At 41.6% G+C, this 24905-nt stretch overlaps 1 long non-coding RNA gene across 1 annotated transcript; it reads right to left on the bottom strand.

Moving 5' to 3' along the window:
* Window positions 1–409: 409 nt before the first annotated feature.
* LOC139748760 (uncharacterized) lies at window positions 410–23624 on the bottom strand. Its single transcript, XR_011712820.1, has 2 exons — window positions 23391–23624; window positions 410–2199 (listed from the first exon to the last, which is right to left on the bottom strand). It is a non-coding gene; the product is annotated as an uncharacterized lncRNA (long non-coding RNA).
* Between the last annotated feature and the right edge of the window lie 1281 nt (window positions 23625–24905).

Here is a 24905-nt window from a genome sequence, read left to right as displayed (position 1 = left end):
AAGGCCACATTTGTCCACACTTAGTCTCTAGCTGTCATGTGTAATGCACTGAAACCACAGCTCCCTTTCCACATCCAGGCCCCACAGACCTTTCCATGGTTTACCCCAGACGCTTCACATGCCCTGGTTCAGTCCACTGACAGCACATTGACCCTGGTATACCAAATGATTCCAATTCACTCTATTCCTTGCATGCCTTTCACCCTCCTGTATGTTCAGGCCCTGATCACTCAAAATTTCCTTCACTCCATCCTTCCACCTCCAATTTGGTCTCCCCCCTTCTTGTTCCGTCCATCTGACACATATATCCTCTTTGTCAATCTTCCTCACTCATTCTCTCCTTATGCCCAAACCACATGAGGATCATAGATGAATTTGTAGACCACGAGGGAAAATTAAAGTAGAAAAATTTGCTTAAGCGCTGTCATGTATTTCAACACATCTTCAGAAGCATATAGTAACAAATCACAGATGGAGGAAAATATGCAGAGACATCAATAAATGCTACCAGGTTACATGGTAATGAAGCAAGAAATGATGGTGGTATAGTAACCCATGTTATTATATACATTATATTTTAATATACATTTCAATATACATACATTTTAATATACATTATATTTACACATCATCCTCCACTTTTGCTTTAATTATTTCACTTATTCCTGTCAAGAAAAACTATGACTTCACATACAAACTCATGCAATAAAACAATTACTCCACCACACTGGGTTCTCATGCACCATTCACATAATGTCTTCCCACCCCTGAAAACTCATATTTAACTTCAATTTCTACTTACTTACATTCCAGTACTCAATACTACAGTACTTCTTTCCCAATGTCAACCTGAATTGCAATCACTCCACAATCTCCAGTGCTTCCCCTTTCATAATAACCTGAAACACTAGTCACATCAAATTTCTTGTGCATTAAACAGTCTGTTGATTAATCACACATCAGAGAATCATCTTACTTTTACACGTCAGAACCAATAAATAATAACATCAAGCTTGCAGAAAAATACTCGCTATTGGAAGAGCACATCGGATGCTAAATCTGTTATGCAGTGTGTATTCGCACTCCTTTACTTCATCTACACTGTCATTATGCCAATGAATGCACCATGAACCAATAAAAGGAAGTCTCGTACACAAAATAATTTGCATGTACCTAAACATATTGTGTACTTCAATCATCAAATTGGTGGATTTTTTGTCTTTACTGTATTCTCCATAATACTTTTTACTTTTTTCACTCATAAATTTCATTGGTATTTTTTCAATTTTCCTTAAAAGTTCCTTTCTCACTGTATATTTCTCCTTTTACAAGTTCACAAACATTCTTTTCCTCTGAGAAGATATGCCATCCATGACCCATGTGTATGACTCGGTCTTATCTACATCATGAGTAGAGTCTATGCAAGGCCGAGTAAATGCCTTAAATTTGTATCCCTTTTCAACGCCATGTATTTTCAGGACATGATTCGATCGAGAAGTAAGTGAAGCATATTCTAGTCCACAGATTTTACACTTATAAGTTTTATCACTTTTATGATTCATCATGTGCTGTAAATAAAATGATTTGTTAAAGAACGTTTTTCCACACTCCTCACACTTATACGCTTCATTATGGACTCTAAGATGGTACATCAGCTGTGCTTTCTTTACATATGATCTTCCACATTTATCACACTTATATGGTCTATGTTTAGTGTGTTCCCACATGTGTTTGTTCAAAATCCACATTTTTGGATATGTTAACCCACATTTACTACATTCAAAGGAACTTGTACTGCAATGCATTTTTTAATATCACTCTACACAGCATTAGTCTCTCCACTGTTAATTGATTTCAAATATTTTACACACTTCCAATATTTTTCATCTTCAGTATCCTTCCTGTTCTATATGTTTAGATGAAGAGTTTCAGAAATATATCACAGCTTTACTAACTATGGGAAGCATTACAGATTCTTCCTGAGGTACAGACTCCTCTTCACTATTTTTCAATGTGCTAAATACAGAAATTGTTACAAGATACCGTATGTATAAATTAGAAATCTTGTACACTACTCTACAGTTATTTCACAAAGTGCTAATTCCTGTCTACATCAACCTACAAAAAATTCTGAGAAAGATACATACGGGGCTCACTTTTACATGCCAAGCTGTGAGAGATCCCTTCAGTGGCAACTGTCTGGAAATAGAGGGGATTACATTTAAAAATAGTGATAAGGCTGGTGAACATTGGCACAGAAATCTGAACAGGTAATCCAGATAAGTAATAGGTTGAATGAGAAGTAGCTGTGGGGGAGACATAAACGTAAAGAAATGGTATACAGCAGCATCATATGATACAACTGAGAATACCTATGTGAAGCACATGATGTGGGGCTACAGTGGAAAGAAGGTCAGGATATAAACCATTAATTTTTACCGAGTAAATGCTTTATCTCTCTAATCAATAAACAGGTTACTCCTTTAATCATATGAAAGCTGAAAAAAACATTCAGAGTTCTTCAGTAAGCTTCTTAGCTTGTAATGAAGGTCTGCAATAAAAATTTGAAAAAGTATAATGTGAATGGCATTTCAACAAGAAAATTAAAAAATCTGCAAAGTGGGAAACAGCATATCACAAACTTAATTTTTTACATCCTCAATCACTGTTTCCCATGTCAGTGCCAGAAACATATGAAGAAAGGCTGCATCCACTCACATGCATTCTCTAACTGCCATGTGTAATGCACTGAAACCAGAGCTCCCTATCTACAACCATGCCCACACCTTTCCATGGTGTACTCCAACACTTTGAATGCCCAGCTTCAGTCCACTGACAGCATGTCGACCCCAGTATACTACATCATTCAGATTTACTTTGTCGTGTGCATGCCTTTCACCCTCCTACATGCTCAGACCTCAATCGCTCAAAATCTTTATCACTCCATCCTTTCATCTCCAATGTGGTCTCCCCATTCTCCTTGTTCCCTCCACTTCTAGCAAATATATCCTCTTTGTCAACCTTTCCTCATTTATTCTCTCCACATGTTCAATAATTTCAGAAAACCCTCTTTGGTCCTCTCATCCACCTCTTTTAATTAACACATCTCTCTCTTACCTCTACGTTATTCATTCAATCAAACCACCTCACACCACATATTGTCCTCAAACATTTCATTTCCAACACATCCACTCCTCTGCACAACCTTATCTATAGCCCATGCCCCGCATCCATATAATACTGTTGAGACTGCTATTCCCTCTAACATACCCATTTTTTTACCTTCCCAGATAATGTTCTCTCTCTCCACAGATTCTTCAACGCTCCCAGAACCTTCGCCCCCTCAACCATCCTATGACGCACTTCTGCTTCCATGATTCCATTCATCACCATGTCCACTCTCAGGAATCTAAAATCTTAGAGGGAAAAATCTTCACGTAGCCCCCTTCTCTGTTCCTTCTTTTGAAAAAGTAAAACAGGAGGGGAGAATTTCCAGTCCCCACTCCCACTCCTTTTAGCAACTTTTCACAACATTCAGGGAATACGCAGCAAGTATTCCTTCTCCCCTATCCCCAGTTCTTACTTTTCCAAAAGAAGGAATAGAGAGGGTAGCCAAGTCAGGATTTTCCTACAATGGCTCAGTCTTTCGTTCTTGACGCTACCTTGCTAATGCGGGAAATGGCGAATATGTACAGAAATATATATAGCAGCGAATGGAACCATGGAAGCAGAAGCGTGGGGGAGGGGGTGAAGGTTCTGGGAGCGATGAAGAATGTGTGGAAGAGAACATTATCTCAGAGAGCAAAAATGGTTATGTTTGAAAAAACAGTAGTTCCAAACATGTAATATGGTTGGAAGGCACAGGCTATAGATAAGGTTGTGTGAAGGAAGGTGGATGTGTTGGAAATGAAATGTTTGAGGACAGTATGTGATGTGAGGTGGTTTGATCATGAAAGTAATGAAAGCGTAAGAGAGAAGAGTGGAAATAAAAAGAGTGTGGCTGAGGGAGCAAAAGATAGTGTGTTGAAATGGTTTGGACATATGGAGAGAATGAGTGAAGAAAGATTGACAAAGAGGATTTATGTCTCAGAGGTGAAGGGAACAAGGAGAAGCAGGAGACCAAACTGGAGGTGGAAGGATGGAGTGAAAAGGACTTTGAGCAATCAGGGCCTGAACATACAGGAGGGTGAGAGGCACGTAAGGAATAGAGTGAATTGGAACGAAGTGGTATACCAGGATCGATGTGCTGTTAATGGACTAAACAAGGGCATGAGAAGCATCTGGGGTAAACCATGGAGGGGTCTGAGGGGCCTGGATGTGGATAGGGAGCTGTGGTTTCAGTGAATTACACATGACAGCTAGAGACAGTGTGAACAAATGTGGCCTTTTTTTGTCTGTTTTCTTGGTGCTACTTCAAGGAAGCAGAGGCCAGTGATGCTGTTTCCTGTAGGGCAGGGTAGCAACAGGAATTGATGAAGGCAAGCAAGTATGAACATGTACATGAGCATATATGTCTGTGTATGTTTATGTTTTTTTTTTGAACAAAAAAAAAAAAAAAAATGTTTATGTATGCATGTGTTGATATGTTTATGGGCATTTATATAGACATATGTGTATACGAGTGGATGGTCCATTCTTCGTCTGTCTCCTAGTGCTACCTCACTGATGAGGGAAACAGTGAATGTCGGATTGCGGCATGGGTGCGTGATGTCTCCATGGTTGTTTAATTTGTTTGTGGATGGGGTGGTTAGGGAGGTGAACGCAAGAGTTTTGGAGAGAGGGGCAAGTATGCAGTCTGTTTTGGATGAGATGGCTTGGGAAGCGAGTCAGTAGTTGTTCAATGATGATAAAGCACTGGTGGCTGATTCGGGTGAGAAACTACATAATTAGTGACTGAGTTTGGTAAAGTGTGTGAAAGAAGAAAGCTGAGAGCAAATGTGAATAAGAGCAAGGTTATTAGGTTCAGTAGGGTTGAGGGACAAGTTAACTGGGAGGTAAGTTTGAATGGAGAAAAAGTGGAGAAAGTGAAGTGTTTTTGATGTCTGGGAGTGGATTTGGCAGCGAATGGAACCATGGAAGCGGATGTGAGTCACAAAGTGGGGGAGGGGATGAAGGTTCTGAGAATATGAAGAATGAGTGGAAGGCAAGAAGGTTATCTTGGAGCAAAAATTGGGTATGTTTGAAGGAATAGTGGTTTCAACAATGTTATATGGTTGCAAGGCATGGGCTATAAATAGAGGTGTGCAGAGGAAGGTGGATGTGTTGGAAATATAATGTTTGAGGACAATATGTGGTGTGAGGTGGTTTTGATCGAGTAAGTAATGAAAGGGTAAGAGAGATGTGTGGCAGTAAAAAGAGTGTGGTTGAGAAAGCATAAGAGGGTGTGTTGAAGTGGTTTGGTCACATGGAGAGAATGAGTGAGGAAAGATTGACAAGGAGGATATATGTGTCAGAGGTAGAGGGAACGAGGAGAAGTGGGAGACCAAACTGGAGGTGGAAGGATGGAGTGAAAAAGATTTTGAGCAATCGGGCCCTGAACATACAGGCGGGTGAAAGGTGTGCAAGGAATAGAGTGAATTGGAACGATGTGAAATACCAGAGTCGACGTGCTGTCAATGGATTGAACTAAGGCATGGGAAGCATCTGGGGTAAACCATGGAAAGTTTTGTGGGGGCTGGATGTGGAAAGGGAGCTTTGGTTTCGGTGCATTATTACATGACAGCTAGAGACTGAGTGTGAACGAATGTGGCCTTTTTTGTCTTTTCCTAGAGCTACCTCGTGCAAATGCAGGGAGAGGGGGTGCCATTTCATGTGTGGCACGGTGGCAACGGGAATGGATGAAGGCAGCAAGTATAAGTATGTACATGTGTATATATGTATATGTCTGTGTATGTATATGCAGGTATACGTTGAAATGTATATGTATGTATATGTGCATGTGTGGATGTATATGTATATACATGTGTATTAGGGTGGGTTGAGCCATTCTTTCATCTGTTTCCTTGCACTATGTCGCTAATGCGGGAGACAGCGACTAAGTATAATAAAAAATATAAAATATAGATATATTTATTCATTATTATTTCATTCATTTATATATATATATATATATATATATATATATATATATATATATATATATATATATATATATATATATATTCTTTTTTTTTTTTTTTCATACTATTCGCCATTTCCCGCGATAGCGAGGTAGCGTTAAGAACAGAGGACTGGGCCTTTGAGGGAATACCCTCACCTGGCCCCCTTCTCTGTTCCTTCTTTTGGAAAATTATATATATATATATATATATATATATATATATATATATATATATATATATATATATATATCCCTGGGGATAGGGGATAGGGGAGAAAGAATACTTCCCACGTAATCCCTGCGTGTCATAGAAGGCGACTAAAAGGGGAGGGAGCGGGTGGCTGGAAATCCTCCCCTCTCGTTTTTTTTTTAATTTTCCAAAAGAAGGAACGGAGAGGTGGGCCAGGTGAGGATGTTCCCTCTGAGGCCCGGTCCTCTGTTCTTGATGCTACCTCGCTAATGCGGGAAATGGTGAATAGTATGAAAGAAAGAAAAGAAATATATATTTTTTTTTTTTGCTGTCTCCTGCGTTTGCGAGGTAGCGCAAGGAAACAGACGAAAGAAATGGCCCAACCCACCCCCATACACATGTATATACATACGTCCACACACGCAAATATACATACCTACACAGCTTGCCATGGTTTACCCCAGACGCTTCACATGCCTTGATTCAATCCACTGACAGCACGTCAACCCCGGTATACCACATCGCTCCAATTCACTCTATTCTTTGCCCTCCTTTCACCCTCCTGCATGTTCAGGCCCCGATCACACAAAATCTTATTCACTCCATCTTTCCACCTCCAATTTGGTCTCCCTCTTCTCCTCGTTCCCTCCACCTCCGACACATATCCTCTTGGTCAATCTTTCCAAACTCATTCTCTCCATGTGCCCAAACCATTTCAAAACACCCTCTTCTGCTCTCTCAACCACGCTCTTTTTATTTCCACACATCTCTCTTACCCTTACGTTACTTACTCGATCAAACCACCTCACACCACACATTGTCCTCAAACATCTCATTTCCAGCACATCCATCCTCCTGCACACAACTCTATCCATAGCCCATGCCTCGCAACCATACAACATTGTTGGAACCACTATTCCTTCAAACATACCCATTTTTGCTTTCCGAGATAATGTTCTCGACTTCCACACAGTCTTCAAGGCTCCCAGAATTTTCGCCCCCTCCCCCACCCTATGATCCACTTCCGCTTCCATGGTTCCATCCGCTGCCAGATCCACTCCCAGATATCTAAAACACTTCACTTCCTCCAGTTTTTCTCCATTCAAACTCACCTCCCAACTGACTTGACCCTCAACCCTACTGTACCTAATAACCTTGCTCTTATTCACATTTACTCTTAACTTTCTTCTTTCACACACTTTACCAAACTCAGTCAACAGCTTCTGCAGTTTCTCACATGAATCAGCCACCAGCGCTGTATCATCAGTGAACAACAACTGACTCACTTCCCAAGCTCTCTCATCCCCAACAGACTTCATACTTGCCCCTCTTTCCAAAACTCTTGCATTCACCTCCCTAACAACCCCATCCATAAACAAATTAAACAACCATGGAGACATCACACACCCCTGCCGCAAACCCACATTCACTGAGAACCAATCACTTTCCTCTCTTCCTACACATACACATGCCTTACATCCTCGATAAAAACTTTTCACTGCTTCTAACAACTTGCCTCCCACACCATATATTCTTAATACCTTCCACAGAGCATCTCTATCAACTCTATCATATGCCTTCTCCAGATCCATAAATGCTACATACAAATCCATTTGCTTTTCTAAGTATTTCTCACATACATTCTTCAAAGCAAACACCTGATCCACACATCCTCTACCACTTCTGAAACCACACTGCTCTTCCCCAATCTGATGCTCTGTACATGCCTTCACCCTCTCAATCAATACCCTCCCATATAATTTACCAGGAATACTCAACAGACTTATACCTCTGTAATTTGAGCACTCACTCTTATCCTCTTTGCCTTTGTACAATGGCACTATGCACGCATTCCGCCAATCCTCAGGCACCTCACCATGAGTCATACATACATTAAATAACCTTACCAACCAGTCAACAATACAGTCACCCCCTTTTTTTTAATAAATTCCACTGCAATACCATCCAAACCTGCTGCCTTGCCGGCTTTCATCATCCGCAAAGCTTTTACTACCTCTTCTCTGTTTACCAAATCATTTTCCCTAACTGACTCATGGTGAGGTGCCTGAGGATTGGCGGAATGCATGCATAGTGCCATTGTACAAAGGCAAAGGGGATAAGAGTGAGTGCTCAAATTACAGAGGTATAAGTTTGTTGAGTATTCCTGGCAAATTATATGGGAGGGTATTGATTGAGAGGGTGAAGGCATGTACAGAGCATCAGATTGGGGAAGAGCAGTGTGGTTTCAGAAGTGGTAGAGGATGTGTGGATCAGGTGTTTGCTTTGAAGAATGTATGTGAGAAATACTTAGAAAAGCAAATGGATTTGTATGTAGCATTTATGGATCTGGAGAGGGCATATGATAGAGTTGATAGAGATGCTCTGTGGAAGGTATTAAGAATATATGGTGTGGGAGGCAAGTTGTTAGAAGCAGTGAAAAGTTTTTATCGAGGATGTAAGGCATGTGTACGTGTAGGAAGAGAGGAAAGTGATTGGTTCTCAGTGAATGTAGGTTTGCGGCAGGGGTGTGTGATGTCTCCATGGTTGTTTAATTTGTTTATGGATGGGGTTGTTAGGGAGGTGAATGCAAGAGTTTTGGAAAGAGGGGCAAGTATGAAGTCTGTTGGGGATGAGAGAGCTTGGGAAGTGAGTCAGTTGTTGTTCGCTGATGATACAGCGCTGGTGGCTGATTCATGTGAGAAACTGCAGAAGCTGGTGACTGAGTTTGGTAAAGTGTGTGAAAGAAGAAAGTTAAGAGTAAATGTGAATAAGAGCAAGGTTATTAGGTACAGTAGGGTTGAGGGTCAATTCAACTGGGAGGTGAGTTTGAATGGAGAAAAACTGGAGGAAGTAAAGTGTTTTAGATATCTGGGAGTGGATCTGGCAGCGGATGGAACCATGGAAGCGGAAGTGGATCATAGGGTGGGGGAGGGGGCGAAAATTCTGGGAGCCTTGAAGAATGTGTGGAAGTCGAGAACATTATCTCGGAAAGCAAAAATGGGTATGTTTGAAGGAATAGTGGTTCCAACAATGTTGTATGGTTGCGAGGCGTGGACTATGGATAGAGTTGTGCGCAGGAGGATGGATGTGCTGGAAATGAGATGTTTGAGGACAATGTGTGGTGTGAGGTGGTTTGATCGAGTAAGTAACGTAAGGGTAAGAGAGATGTGTGGAAATAAAAAGAGCGTGGTTGAGAGAGCAGAAGAGGGTGTTTTGAAATGGTTTGGTCACATGGAGAGAATGAGTGAGGAAAGATTGACCAAGAGGATATATGTGTCGGAGGTGGAGGGAACGAGGAGAAGAGGGAGACCAAATTGGAGATGGAAAGATGGAGTGAAAAAGATTTTGTGTGATCGGGGCCTGAACATGCAGGAGGGTGAAAGGAGGGCAAAGAATAGAGTGAATTGGAGCAATGTGGTATACCGGGGTTGACGTGCTGTCAGTGGATTGAATCAAGGCATGTGTATGGGGGTGGGTTGGGCCATTTCTTTCGTCTGTTTCCTTGCGCTACCTCGCAAACGCGGGAGACAGCGACAAAGCAAAAAAAAAAAAAAAAAAAAAATATATATATATATATATATATATATATATATATATATATATATATATTTTGCGACAAAGCAAAATAAATAAATATAATATATATATATATATATATATATATATATATATATATATATATATATATATATATATATACATTGGTAAAGTGTGTGAAAGGACAAAGTTAAGAGTAAATGTGAATAAGAGCAAGGTTATTAGGTACAGTAGGGTTGAGGGTCAAGTCAATTGGGAGGTAAGTTTGAATGGAGAAAAACTGCAGGAAGTAAAGTGTTTTAGATATCTGGGAGTGGATCTGGCAGCGGATGGAACCATTTAAGCGGAAGTGGATCATAGGGTGGGGGAGGGGGCGAAAATCCTGTGAGCCTTGAAGAATGTGTGGAAGTCGAGAACATTATCTCGGAAAGCAAAAATGGGTATGTTTGAAGGAATAGTGGTTCCAACAATGTTGTATGGTTGCGAGGCGTGGGCTATGGATAGAGTTGTGCGCAGGAGAATGGATGTGCTGGAAAAGAGATGTTTGAGGACAATGTGTGGTGTGAGGTGGTTTGATCGAGTAAGTAACATAAGGGTAAGAGAGATGTGTGGAAATAAAAAGAGCGTGGTTGAGAGAGCAGAAGAGGGTGTTTTGAAATGGTTTGGGCACATGGAGAGAATGAGAGAGGAAAGATTGACCAAGAGGATATATGTGTCGGAGGTGGAGGGAGCGAGGAGAAGTGGGAGACCAAATTGGAGGTGGAAAGATGGAGTGAAAAAGATTTTGTGTGATTGGGGCCTGAACATGCAGGAGGGTGAAAGGAGGGCAAGGAATAGAGTGAATTGGATTGATGTGGTATACCGGGGTTGACGTGCTGTCAGTGGATTGAATCAGGGCATGTGAAGCGTCTGGGGTAAATCATGGAAAGCTGTGTAGGTATGTATATTTGCGTGTGTGGACGTATGTATATACATGTGTATGGGGGTTGGTTGGGCCATTTCTTTCGTCTGTTTCCTTGCGCTACCTCGCAAAAGCGGGAGACAGCGACAAAGCAAAAAAGAAAAAAAAAAATATATATATATATATATAATGGATTTGTATGTAGCATTTATGGATCTGGAGAAGGCATATGATAGAGTTGATAGAGATGCTCTGTGGAAGGTATTAAGAATATATGGTGTGGAAGGAAAGTTGTCAGAAGCAGTGAAAAGTTTTTATCGAGGATGTAAGGCATGTGTACGTGTAGGAGGGCAAGGAATAGAGTGAATTGGAGCGATGTGGTATACCGGGGTTGACGTGCTGTCAGTGGATTGAAGCAGGGCATGTGAAGCGTCTGGGGTAAACCATGGAAAGCTGTGTAGGTATGTATATTTGCGTGTGTGGACGTATGTATATACATGTGTATGGGGGGGGGGTTGGGCCATTTCTTTCGTCTGTTTCCTTGCGCTACCTCGCAAACGCGGGAGACAGCGACAAAGTATAATAAAAAAAAAAAAATAATATATACATATTTTTGCTTTGTTGCTGTCTCCCGCGTTAGCGAGGTAGCACAAGGAAACAGACGAAAGAATGGCCCAACCCGCCCATATACACATGTATATACATACACGTCCACACACGCAAATACGCATACCTATACATCTCAATGTACACATATATATACACACACAGACATATACATATATACACATGCACATAATTCATAGTCTGCCTTTATTTGTTCCCATTGCCACCTCGCTACACATGGAATAACAACCCCCTCCCCCCTCATGTGTGTGAGGTAGCGTTAGGAAAAGACACCAAAGGCCCCATTCGTTCACACTCAGTCTCTAGCTGTCATGTAATAATGCACCGAAACCACAGCTCCCTTTCCACATCAAGGCCCCACACACTTTCCATGGTTTACCCCAGACACTTCACATGCCCTGGTTCAATCCATTGACAGCACATCGACCCCGGTATACCACATCGTTCCAATTCACTCTATTCCTTGCACGCCTTTCACCCTCCTGCACGTTCAGGCCCCGATCACTCAAAATCTTTTTCACTCCATCTTTCCACCTCCAATTTGGTCTCCCACTTCTCCTCGTTCCCTCCACCTCTGACACATATATCCTCTTGGTCAATCTTTCCTCACTCATTCTATCCATGTGACCAAACCATTTCAAAACACCCTCTTCTGCTCTCTCAACCACACTTTTTATTTCCACACATCTCTCATACCCTTACATTACTTACTTGATCAAACTACCTCACACCACACATTGTCCTCAAACATCTAATTTCCAGCACATCCATCCTCCTGTGCACAACTCTATCCATAGCCCATGCCTCGCACCCATATAACATTGTTGGAACCACTATTCCTTCAAACATACCCATTTTTGCTTTCCTAGATAATGTTCTCAACTTCCAAACATTCTTCAAGGCTCCCAGAATTTTCGCCCCCTCCCCCACCCTATGATTCACTTCCGCTTCCATGGTTCCATCCGCTGCCAGATCCACTCCCAGATATCTAAAACACTTTACTTCCTCCAGTTTTTCTCCATTCAAACTTACCTCCCAATTGACTTGACCCTCAACCCTTACCTTGCTCTTATTCACATTTACTCTTAACTTTCTTCTTTCACACACTTTACCAAACTCAGTCACCAGCTTCTGCAGTTTCTTACATGAATTAGCCATCAGCGCTGTATCATCAGCGAACAACAACTGACTCACTTCCCAAGCTCTCTCAACCACAACAGACTGCATACTTGCCCCTCTTTCCAAAACTCTTGCATTCACCTCCCCAACAACCCCATCCATAAACAAATTAAACAACCATGGAGACATCACACACCCCTGCCGCAAACCTACATTCAAAGAGAACCAATCACTTTCCTCTCTTCCTACCCGTAAACATGCCTTACATCCTTGATAAAAACTTTTCACTGCTTCTAACAACTTGCCTCCCACACCACATATTCCTAAAACCTTCCACAGAGCATCTCTATCAACTCTATCATGTGCCTTCTCCAGATCCATAAATGCTACATACAAATCCTTTAGTTTTTCTAAGTATTTCTCACATACATTCTTCAAAGCAAACATCTGATCCACACATCCTCTACCACTTCTGAAACCACACTGCTCTTCCCCAATCTGATGCTCTGTACATGCCTTCACCCTGTCAATCAATACCCTCCCATATAATTTACCAAGAATACTCAACAAACTTATACGTCTGTAATTTGAGCACTCACTCTTATCCTCTTTGCCTTTGTACAATGGCACTATGCACGCATTCCGCCAATCCTCAGGCACCTCACCATGAGTCATACATACATTAAATAACCTTACCAACCAGTCAACAATACAGTCACCCCCTTTTTTTTAATAAATTCCACTGCAATACCATCCAAACCTGCTGCCTTGCCGGCTTTCATCATCCGCAAAGCTTTTACTACCTCTTCTCTGTTTACCAAATCATTTTCCCTAACTGACTCATGGTGAGGTGCCTGAGGATTGGCGGAATGCATGCATAGTGCCATTGTACAAAGGCAAAGGGGATAAGAGTGAGTGCTCAAATTACAGAGGTATAAGTTTGTTGAGTATTCCTGGCAAATTATATGGGAGGGTATTGATTGAGAGGGTGAAGGCATGTACAGAGCATCAGATTGGGGAAGAGCAGTGTGGTTTCAGAAGTGGTAGAGGATGTGTGGATCAGGTGTTTGCTTTGAAGAATGTATGTGAGAAATACTTAGAAAAGCAAATGGATTTGTATGTAGCATTTATGGATCTGGAGAAGGCATATGATAGAGTTGATAGAGATGCTCTGTGGAAGGTATTAAGAATATATGGTGTGGGAGGCAAGTTGTTAGAAGCAGTGAAAAGTTTTTATCGAGTATGTAAGGCATGTGTACGTGTAGGAAGAGAGGAAAGTGATTGGTTCTCAGTGAATGTAGGTTTGCGGCAGGGGTGTGTGATGTCTCCATGGTTGTTTAATTTGTTTATGGATGGGGTTGTTAGGGAGGTGAATGCAAGAGTTTTGGAAAGAGGGGCAAGTATGAAGTCTGTTGGGGATGAGAGAGCTTGGGAAGTGAGTCAGTTGTTGTTCGCTGATGATACAGCGCTGGTGGCTGATTCATGTGAGAAACTGCAGAAGCTGGTGACTGAGTTTGGTAAAGTGTGTGAAAGAAGAAAGTTAAGAGTAAATGTGAATAAGAGCAAGGTTATTAGGTACAGTAGGGTTGAGGGTCAATTCAACTGGGAGGTGAGTTTGAATGGAGAAAAACTGGAGGAAGTAAAGTGTTTTAGATATCTGGGAGTGGATCTGGCAGCGGATGGAACCATGGAAGCGGAAGTGGATCATAGGGTGGGGGAGGGGGCGAAAATTCTGGGAGCCTTGAAGAATGTGTGGAAGTCGAGAACATTATCTCGGAAAGCAAAAATGGGTATGTTTGAAGGAATAGTGGTTCCAACAATGTTGTATGGTTGCGAGGCGTGGACTATGGATAGAGTTGTGCGCAGGAGGATGGATGTGCTGGAAATGAGATGTTTGAGGACAATGTGTGGTGTGAGGTGGTTTGATCGAGTAAGTAACGTAAGGGTAAGAGAGATGTGTGGAAATAAAAAGAGCGTGGTTGAGAGAGCAGAAGAGGGTGTTTTGAAATGGTTTGGTCACATGGAGAGAATGAGTGAGGAAAGATTGACCAAGAGGATATATGTGTCGGAGGTGGAGGGAACGAGGAGAAGAGGGAGACCAAATTGGAGATGGAAAGATGGAGTGAAAAAGATTTTGTGTGATCGGGGCCTGAACATGCAGGAGGGTGAAAGGAGGGCAAAGAATAGAGTGAATTGGAGCAATGTGGTATACCGGGGTTGACGTGCTGTCAGTGGATTGAATCAAGGCATGTGTATGGGGGTGGGTTGGGCCATTTCTTTCGTCTGTTTCCTTGCCCTACCTCGCAAACGCGGGAGACAGCGACAAAGCAAAAAAAAAAAAAAAAATATATATATATATATATATATATATATATATATATATATATATATATATATATATATATATTTTGCGACAAAGCAAAATAAATAAATATAATATATATATACATATATATATATATATATATATATATATATATATATTATATATATACATTGGTAAAGTGTGTGAAAGGACAAAGTTAAGAGTAAATATGAATAAGAGCAAGGTTATTAGGTACAGTAGGGTTGAGGGTCAATTCAATTGGGAGGTAAGTTTGAATGGAGAAAAACTGCAGGAAGTAAAGTGTTTTAGATATCTGGGAGTGGATCTGGCAGCGGATGGAACCATTTAAGCGGAAGTGGATCATAGGGTGGGGGAGGGGGCGAAAATCCTGTGAGCCTTGAAGAATGTGTGGAAGTCGAGAACATTATCTCGGAAAGCAAAAATGGGTATGTTTGAAGGAATAGTGGTTCCAACAATGTTGTATGGTTGCGAGGCGTGGGCTATGGATAGAGTTGTGCGCAGGAGAATGGATGTGCTGGAAAAGAGATGTTTGAGGACAATGTGTGGTGTGAGGTGGTTTGATCGAGTAAGTAACATAAGGGTAAGAGAGATGTGTGGAAATAAAAAGAGCGTGGTTGAGAGAGCAGAAGAGGGTGTTTTGAAATGGTTTGGGCACATGGAGAGAATGAGAGAGGAAAGATTGACCAAGAGGATATATGTGTCGGAGGTGGAGGGAGCGAGGAGAAGTGGGAGACCAAATTGGAGGTGGAAAGATGGAGTGAAAAAGATTTTGTGTGATTGGGGCCTGAACATGCAGGAGGGTGAAAGGAGGGCAAGGAATAGAGTGAATTGGATTGATGTGGTATACCGGGGTTGACGTGCTGTCAGTGGATTGAATCAGGGCATGTGAAGCGTCTGGGGTAAATCATGGAAAGCTGTGTAGGTATGTATATTTGCGTGTGTGGACGTATGTATATACATGTGTATGGGGGTTGGTTGGGCCATTTCTTTCGTCTGTTTCCTTGCGCTACCTCGCAAAAGCGGGAGACAGCGACAAAGCAAAAAAGAAAAAAAAAAATATATATATATATATAATGGATTTGTATGTAGCATTTATGGATCTGGAGAAGGCATATGATAGAGTTGATAGAGATGCTCTGTGGAAGGTATTAAGAATATATGGTGTGGAAGGAAAGTTGTCAGAAGCAGTGAAAAGTTTTTATCGAGGATGTAAGGCATGTGTACGTGTAGGAGGGCAAGGAATAGAGTGAATTGGAGCGATGTGGTATACCGGGGTTGACGTGCTGTCAGTGGATTGAAGCAGGGCATGTGAAGCGTCTGGGGTAAACCATGGAAAGCTGTGTAGGTATGTATATTTGCGTGTGTGGACGTATGTATATACATGTGTATGGGGGGGGGGGTTGGGCCATTTCTTTCGTCTGTTTCCTTGCGCTACCTCGCAAACGCGGGAGACAGCGACAAAGTATAATAAAAAAAAAAAAATAATATATACATATTTTTGCTTTGTTGCTGTCTCCCGCGTTAGCGAGGTAGCACAAGGAAACAGACGAAAGAATGGCCCAACCCGCCCATATACACATGTATATACATACACGTCCACACACGCAAATACGCATACCTATACATCTCAATGTACACATATATATACACACACAGACATATACATATATACACATGCACATAATTCATAGTCTGCCTTTATTTGTTCCCATTGCCATCTCGCTACACATGGAATAACAACCCCCTCCCCCCTCATGTGTGTGAGGTAGCGTTAGGAAAAGACACCAAAGGCCCCATTCGTTCACACTCAGTCTCTAGCTGTCATGTAATAATGCACCGAAACCACAGCTCCCTTTCCACATCAAGGCCCCACACACTTTCCATGGTTTACCCCAGACACTTCACATGCCCTGGTTCAATCCATTGACAGCACGTCGACCCCGGTATACCACATCGTTCCAATTCACTCTATTCCTTGCACGCCTTTCACCCTCCTGCACGTTCAGGCCCCGATCACTCAAAATCTTTTTCACTCCATCTTTCCACCTCCAATTTGGTCTCCCACTTCTCCTCGTTCCCTCCACCTCTGACACATATATCCTCTTGGTCAATCTTTCCTCACTCATTCTATCCATGTGACCAAACCATTTCAAAACACCCTCTTCTGCTCTCTCAACCACACTTTTTATTTCCACACATCTCTCTTACCCTTACATTACTTACTTGATCAAACTACCTCACACCACACATTGTCCTCAAACATCTAATTTCCAGTACATCCACCCTCCTGTGCACAACTCTATCCATAGCCCATGCCTCGCACCCATATAACATTGTTGGAACCACTATTCCTTCAAACATACCCATTTTTGCTTTCCTAGATAATGTTCTCAACTTCCAAACATTCTTCAAGGCTCCCAGAATTTTCGCCCCCTCCCCCACCCTATGATTCACTTCCGCTTCCATGGTTCCATCCGCTGCCAGATCCACTCCCAGATATCTAAAACACTTTACTTCCTGCAGTTTTTCTCCATTCAAACTTACCTCCCAATTGACTTGACCCTCAACCCTTACCTTGCTCTTATTCACATTTACTCTTAACTTTCTTCTTTCACACACTTTACCAAACTCAGTCACCAGCTTCTGCAGTTTCTTACATGAATTAGCCATCAGCGCTGTATCATCAGCGAACAACAACTGACTCACTTCCCAAGCTCTCTCAACCACACCAGACTGCATACTTGCCCCTCTTTCCAAAACTCTTGCATTCACCTCCCCAACAACCCCATCCATAAACAAATTAAACTACCATGGAGACATCACACACCCCTGCCACAAACCTACATTCAAAGAGAACCAATCACTTTCCTCTCTTCCTACCCGTAAACATGCCTTACATCCTTGATAAAAACTTTTCACTGCTTCTAACAACTTGCCTCCCACACCACATATTCCTAAAACCTTCCACAGAGCATCTCTATCAACTCTATCATGTGCCTTCTCCAGATCCATAAATGCTACATACAAATCCTTTAGTTTTTCTAAGTATTTCTCACATACATTCTTCAAAGCAAACATCTGATCCACACATCCTCTACCACTTCTGAAACCACACTGCTCTTCTCCAATCTGATGCTCTGTACATGCCTTCACCCTGTCAATCAATACCCTCCCATATAATTTACCAAGAATACTCAACAAACTTATACGTCTGTAAACTTATACCTCTGTAAACATATATATATATATATATATATATATATATATTTCCAGCACATCCATCCTCCTGCGCACAACTCTATCCATAGCCCACGCCTCGCAACCATACAACATTGTTGGAACTACTATTCCTTCAAACATACCCATTTTTGCTTTCCGGGATAATGTTCTCGACTTCCACACATTTTTCAAGGCTCCCAAAATTTTCGCCCCCTCCCCCACCCTATGATCCACTTCCGCTTCCATGGTTCCATCCGCTGACAGATCCACTCCCAGATATCTAAAACACTTCACTTCCTCCAGTTTTTCTCCATTCAAACTCACCTCCCAATTGACTTGACCCTCAGCCCTACTGTACCTAATAACCTTGCTCTTATTCACATTTACTCTTAACTTTCTTCTTCCACACACTTTACCAAACTCCGTGTGGTTTGATCGAGTAAGTAACGTAAGGGTAAGAGAGATGTGTGGAAATAAAAAGAGCGTGGTTGAGAGAGCAGAAGAGATTGTTTTAAAATGGTTTGGGCACATGGAGAGAATGAGTGAGGAAAGATTGACCAAGAGGATATATGTGTCGGAGGTGGAGGGAACGAGGAGAAGAGGGAGACCAAATTGGAGGTGGAAAGATGGAGTGAAAAAGATTTTGTGTGATCGGGGCCTGAACATGCAGGAGGGTGAAAGGAGGGCAAGGAATAGAGTGAATTGGAGCGATGTGGTATACAGGGGTTGACGTGCTGTCAGTGGATTGAATCAAGGCATGTGAAGCGTCCGGGGTAAACCATGGAAAGCTGTGTAGGTATGTATATTTGTGTGTGTGGACGTGTGTATGTACATGTGTATGGGGGGGGTTGGGCCATTTCTTTCGTCTGTTTCCTTGCGCTACCTCGCAATACGCGGGAGACAGCGACAAAGTAAAAAAAAAAAAAAAAAAAAAAAAAAAAAAAAAAAAAAAAAATATATATATATATATATATATATATATATATATATATCCCTAGGGTTAGGGGAGAAAGAATACTTCCCACGTATTCCCTGCATGTCGTAGAAGGCGACTAAAAGGGAAGGGAGCGGGGGGCTGGAAATCCTCCCCTCTCATTTCTTTTTTAATTTTCCAAAAGAGGGAACAGAGAAGGGGGCCAGGTGAGGATATTCCCTCAAAGGCCTAGTCCTCTGTTCTTAACGCTACCTTGCTAATGCGGGAAATGGCGAATAGTATGAAAGAAAGAAAAGAGAGATATATATATATATACATATATATATATATATATATATATATATATATATGTTAAGAGTAAATGTGAATAAGAGCAAGGTAATTAGGTACAGTAGGGTTGAGGGTCAAGTCAATTGGGATGTAAGTTTGAATGGAGAAAAACTGGAGGAAGTAAAGTGTTTTAGATATCTGGGAGTGGATCTGGCAGTGGATGGAACCATGGAAGTGGAAGTGGATCATAGGGTGGGGGAGGGGGTGAAAATCCTGGGAGCCTTGAAGAATGTGTGGAAGTCGAGAACATTATCTCGGAAAGCAAAAATGGGTATGTTTGAAGGAATAGTGGTTCCAACAATGTTGTATGGTTGCGAGGCGTGGGCTATGGATAGAGTTGTGCGCAGGAGGATGGATGTGCTGGAAATGAGATGTTTGAGGACAATGTGTGGTGTGAGGTGGTTTGATCGAGTAAGTTACGTAAGGGTAAGAGAGATGTGTGGAAATAAAAAGAGCGTGGTTGAGAGAGCAGAAGAGGGTGTTTTGAAATGGTTTGGGCACATGGAGAGAATGAGTGAGGAAAGATTGACCAAGAGGATATATGTGTCGGAGGTGGAGGGAATGAGGAGAAGTGGGAGACCAAATTGGAGGTGGAAAGATGGAGTGAAAAAGATTTTGAGTGATCGGGGCCTGAACATGCAGGAGGGTGAAAGGAGGGCAAGGAATAGAGTGAATTCGATCGATGTGGTATACCGGGGTTGACGTGCTGTCAGTGGATTGAATCAGGGCATGTGAAGCGTCTGGGGTAAACCATGGAAAGCTGTGTAGGTATGTATATTTTGCGTGTGTGGACGTATGTATATACATGTGTATGGGGGTGGGTTTGGCCATTTTTTTCGTCTGTTTCCTTGCGCTACCTTGCAAACGCGGGAGACAGCGAAAAATATATATATATATATATATATATTTTTTTTTTTTTTTTTTATACTTTGTCGCTGTCTCCCGCGTTTGCGAGGTAGCGCAAGGAAACAGACGAAAGAAATGGCCCAACCCCCCCCCTACACATGTACATACACACGTCCACACACGCAAATATACATACCTACACAGCTTTCCATGGTTTACCCCGGACGCTTCACATGCCTTGATTCAATCCACTGACAGCACGTCAACCCCTGTATACCACATCGCTCCAATTCACTCTATTCCTTGCCCTCCTTTCACCCTCCTGCATGTTCAGGCCCCGATCACACAAAATCCTTTTCACTCCATCTTTCCACCTCCAATTTGGTCTCCCTCTTCTCCTCGTTCCCTCCACCTCCGACACATATATCCTCTTGGTCAATCTTTCCTCACTCATTCTCTCCATGTGCCCAAACCATTTCAAAACACCCTCTTCTGCTCTCTCAACCACGCTCTTTTTATTTCCACACATCTCTCTTACCCTTACGTTACTTACTCGATCAAACCACCTCACACCACACATTGTCCTCAAACATCTCATTTCCAGCACATCCATCCTCCTGCGCACAACTCTATCCATAGCCCACGCCTCGCAACCATACAACATTGTTGGAACTACTATTCCTTCAAACATACCCATTTTTGCTTTCCGGGATAATGTTCTCGACTTCCACACATTTTTCAAGGCTCCCAAAATTTTCGCCCCCTCCCCCACCCTATGATCCACTTCCGCTTCCATGGTTCCATCCGCTGACAGATCCACTCCCAGATATCTAAAACACTTCACTTCCTCCAGTTTTTCTCCATTCAAACTCACCTCCCAATTGACTTGACCCTCAACCCTACTGTACCTAATAACCTTGCTCTTATTCACATTTACTCTTAACTTTCTTCTTCCACACACTTTACCAAACTCCGTCACCAGCTTCTGCAGTTTCTCACATGAATCCGCCACCAGCGCTGTATCATCAGCGAACAACAACTGACTCACTTCCCAAGCTCTCTCATCCCCAACAGACTTCATACTTGCCCCTCTTTCCAAGACTCTTGCATTTACCTCCCTAACAACCCCATCCATAAACAAATTAAACAACCATGGAGACATCACACACCCCTGCCGCAAACCTACATTCACTGAGAACCAATCACTTTCCTCTCTTCCTACACGTACACATGCCTTACATCCTCGATAAAAACTTTTCACTGCTTCTAACAACTTGCCTCCCACACCATATATTCTTAATACCTTCCACAGAGCATCTCTATCAACTCTATCATATGCCTTCTCCAGATCCATAAATGCTACATACAAATCCATTTAATGTATGTATGACTCATGGTGAGGTGCCTGAGGATTGGCGGAATGCGTGCATAGTGCCATTGTACAAAGGCAAAGGGGATAAGAGTGAGTGCTCAAATTACAGAGGTATAAGTTTGTTGAGTATTCCTGGTAAATTATATGGGAGAGTATTGATTGAGAGGGTGAAGGCATGTACAGAGCATCAGATTGGGGAAGAGCAGTGTGGTTTCAGAAGTGGTAGAGGATGTGTGGATCAGGTGTTTGCTTTGAAGAATATATATATATATATATATATATATATATACATATATATATATATATATATATATATATATATATATATACACGAATAAAGTGCATAGAAAAGCGCACCTCCATAGAACATACAAACCTCCAACAGCCAGGATCGAACCCACGACCCCTGTGTGCGAGGCAGGAATGCTTCCTGCCTCACGCACAGGGGTCCTGGGTTCGATCCTGGCTGTTGGAGGTTTTTTTTTTCTCCAAAAGAAGGAACAGAGAAGGGGGCCAGGTGAGGGTATTCCCTCAAAGGCCCATCCCTCTGTTCTTAACGCTACCTCGCTAATGTGGGAAATGGCGAATAGTATGGAAAAAAAAAAAAATATATATATATATATATATATATATATATATATATATATATATATATATATATAGCATTGAGATGACCTTAATTAGGGCATTCAGTTACACATGCCATCTCAGCTAAAACAGAAAAATTAAATATGTAATAACCAATGAAGTTAGACATCATCGAATAAGTTATTAATCAACGTCCCATCATCAAATAAGGCACTGAAGTTCTACCAAAACCCAAGAGAATGGAGGCCAAGAAGACATTGTTACAGCACAGCAATCTAAGCCAACTGTCATCTAAGCCATGCCTTTTGACTAATGTACAATCTCACCCTGAACCTCACCCACATCACTATCAAGAAGCTTCCAAAAACCATAAGCTGTCTGTCTTCTGGGTCACAGTTGAGACTGAAGGTGAAATTAAGGGTGAGGTTGATGAAAAGATTGTGTGTAAGTGTAAAGGTTATGTGAAGGTACGCACTCGTCTGCACATTTTCCTCTACATCACTAAGGCGACTTCATAAGGTTGAGAACAAGGATCAACGTGAGGCTGTGCATGACTCTGCAAGGTTGCTAAGATTGAAGATAAGCTTGAATTGTTGTATCTTAATATCATTCTACAGTGCGCTGCTGTCTAGCAAGACGACTTTCCTCAGGGATGCTGATTGCAACAACTGAGATTGAGAGTGAAATTAAAAGTGAAGTTATGCATGAGTTTAGAGGTTCTGTTTGGGCAAGCAGTTGCATAGACTTCTTTCACTAAACCCTCTCCATTGCAGCAACGTAGTGAGGTTGATGTATATATTGTAAGGTGAGGTTGTGTGGGGTGTCAGTCCTTTGAGGTGATTGTCACGGTAACCAGTGGCTAGTGCTGGGGTTAAGGGTGAAATTAGGGGTTCATAAATTATGTCAAGAGTACTAATGCTGTCTCGTATCTCCACAGAGAATTCTGCCATTTCAGTTCTTGGAATCAGCAGTTTAGGTCATTTTAAGACCATTTTTGTACCATTTCTCCCACAAATGACCACTTTCAAATAAGTAGATCTTCAAAACGGTAATTCTACCCATTTTAAGGGAAAGGTCGATGTACAATATTGCGTGACTGGTTAAATCTGATGTTCTACACCGATCTTCAAGATCTAATTTGGGTGAAAATTGACCAAGATTACCATTTCCTAATATCATCTAACGAGGAGCCTCTGGCATTCGTCCTCTGGGACCCCAGTAGCACCTCGGGTCCAGTTAAACTACACAAGACCTGACGATTACCATCACAATCCACTCACCTTCCAGCACAATGGAGAAATCCTTTTTCTCACTAAGGCATGACTATCATCCTTTTCTTCCTATTTACTGTCCTACATCCCTTATGGTAGGGGGTATCTCGTGTTACACCTCATCAAAGGTAACAACAAACGGTCTGTTTACCTTCTGGGAATGTAATCAAGGAGGGAAGGTTGGTCTGCTCTGCCACCTAGTGGTTGAAATCTGAAACATTCTTCAACTGTTACAGAAAACGGATCTTGACACATTAGAAAAAATATTGTATATGGTAAACCTAAGAAAACTGCGGTATACTTTTACATGCCTTAATGAAGCTTGTAAACTTGTACTTTTTTTAATGATTTTATTCCCATGGAAAACGACTCATGGACAGACTTATCATTTAGATCTAAACTAAATCTCTTCCATTTAGATAGACTCAATTTATCTTCCTTCTTATGTAGTCCATCACTGCCCTATAGCATGACTAATGGTTTTCCAAGTTTGAAAACAACTAAAATCAATTTGTACACTCACCACATATGTTCAAGGTGAGCCTCATGTAAAACGCATTACCGGCGGAAATACTGTACTTTAATATTTAGTTCCTCTGTACTGCTATCATTCTGCTAAAATGCAAGACTAACACACAGTGCTGTCAAGTATTACACATAAAAGAAATGTTTGTTGACAGAATGCCTTTAGTCCACATCAGTGAGGCAGAGAGAGAAGACAGCTACTCGGGTCAAGAGTGGAAATTGACAACCACTGAAGTGTTGGCTCCCTATGCAGATGTCACCAACCCTTCCTATATCCCCAGGCGGGTAATACTGATAATATACCTCCAGCTCATTGGCAGACCACCAACATACATTCTAAGGGTTGGTTTAATAAATTTAAGTAACGGAAGAGCATTTTGGATAACATCACACAAACTGGTAGTGAAGATATGGAAAGAGCTCAAAGATGCAGTGTTAAACAAAACATTAAAGCAGGTGGTCTGTAAAACTTGAATTGCAACATACTATTTGTCCAATTCATTACGAGAAAAGCACTACTGCAGAAATTATTTCAAGTTTTTTGTGTTAGTTGTAAAGCACAACCTAAAGGTTTTCAACTTTCAACATGAAAAAGAGCAAATTTACACAAAACCGTTTACCATTAGCCCATAGTTAAATTGCCTATATAAATTATAATACGCTGCTTTCAACCAATAAAACTTGTGGTTTAATTATTACCCAAGGTTGATGGCAAGAAGTTCCAAACAAAACATTATAAATGATCACAGTTTCCCCGCATCAGCAATGTAACACGAGGAAATAGAATGGTCTATCAACTCGAATATACACCCACATATATACACACGTACATATTCATGCTTGCCTTCAGCCACTCATAGCGTCAGAAACATCATTGTCACCCGAGCTTCAGCGAGGTATCGCTGCCAGGAAGCAAAAAAAAAAAAAAAGGCCACATTCGTTCTGTCATGTCATACACAAACCACAACTTCCTAATTCACATTCAACCCCCCCCCCCCA

The sequence above is a fragment of the Panulirus ornatus genome, chromosome 5 (assembly GCF_036320965.1).
Source record: "Panulirus ornatus isolate Po-2019 chromosome 5, ASM3632096v1, whole genome shotgun sequence".
Classification (NCBI taxonomy): domain Eukaryota; kingdom Metazoa; phylum Arthropoda; class Malacostraca; order Decapoda; family Palinuridae; genus Panulirus; species Panulirus ornatus.
This window is presented reverse-complemented; position numbering and strand designations above follow the sequence as displayed.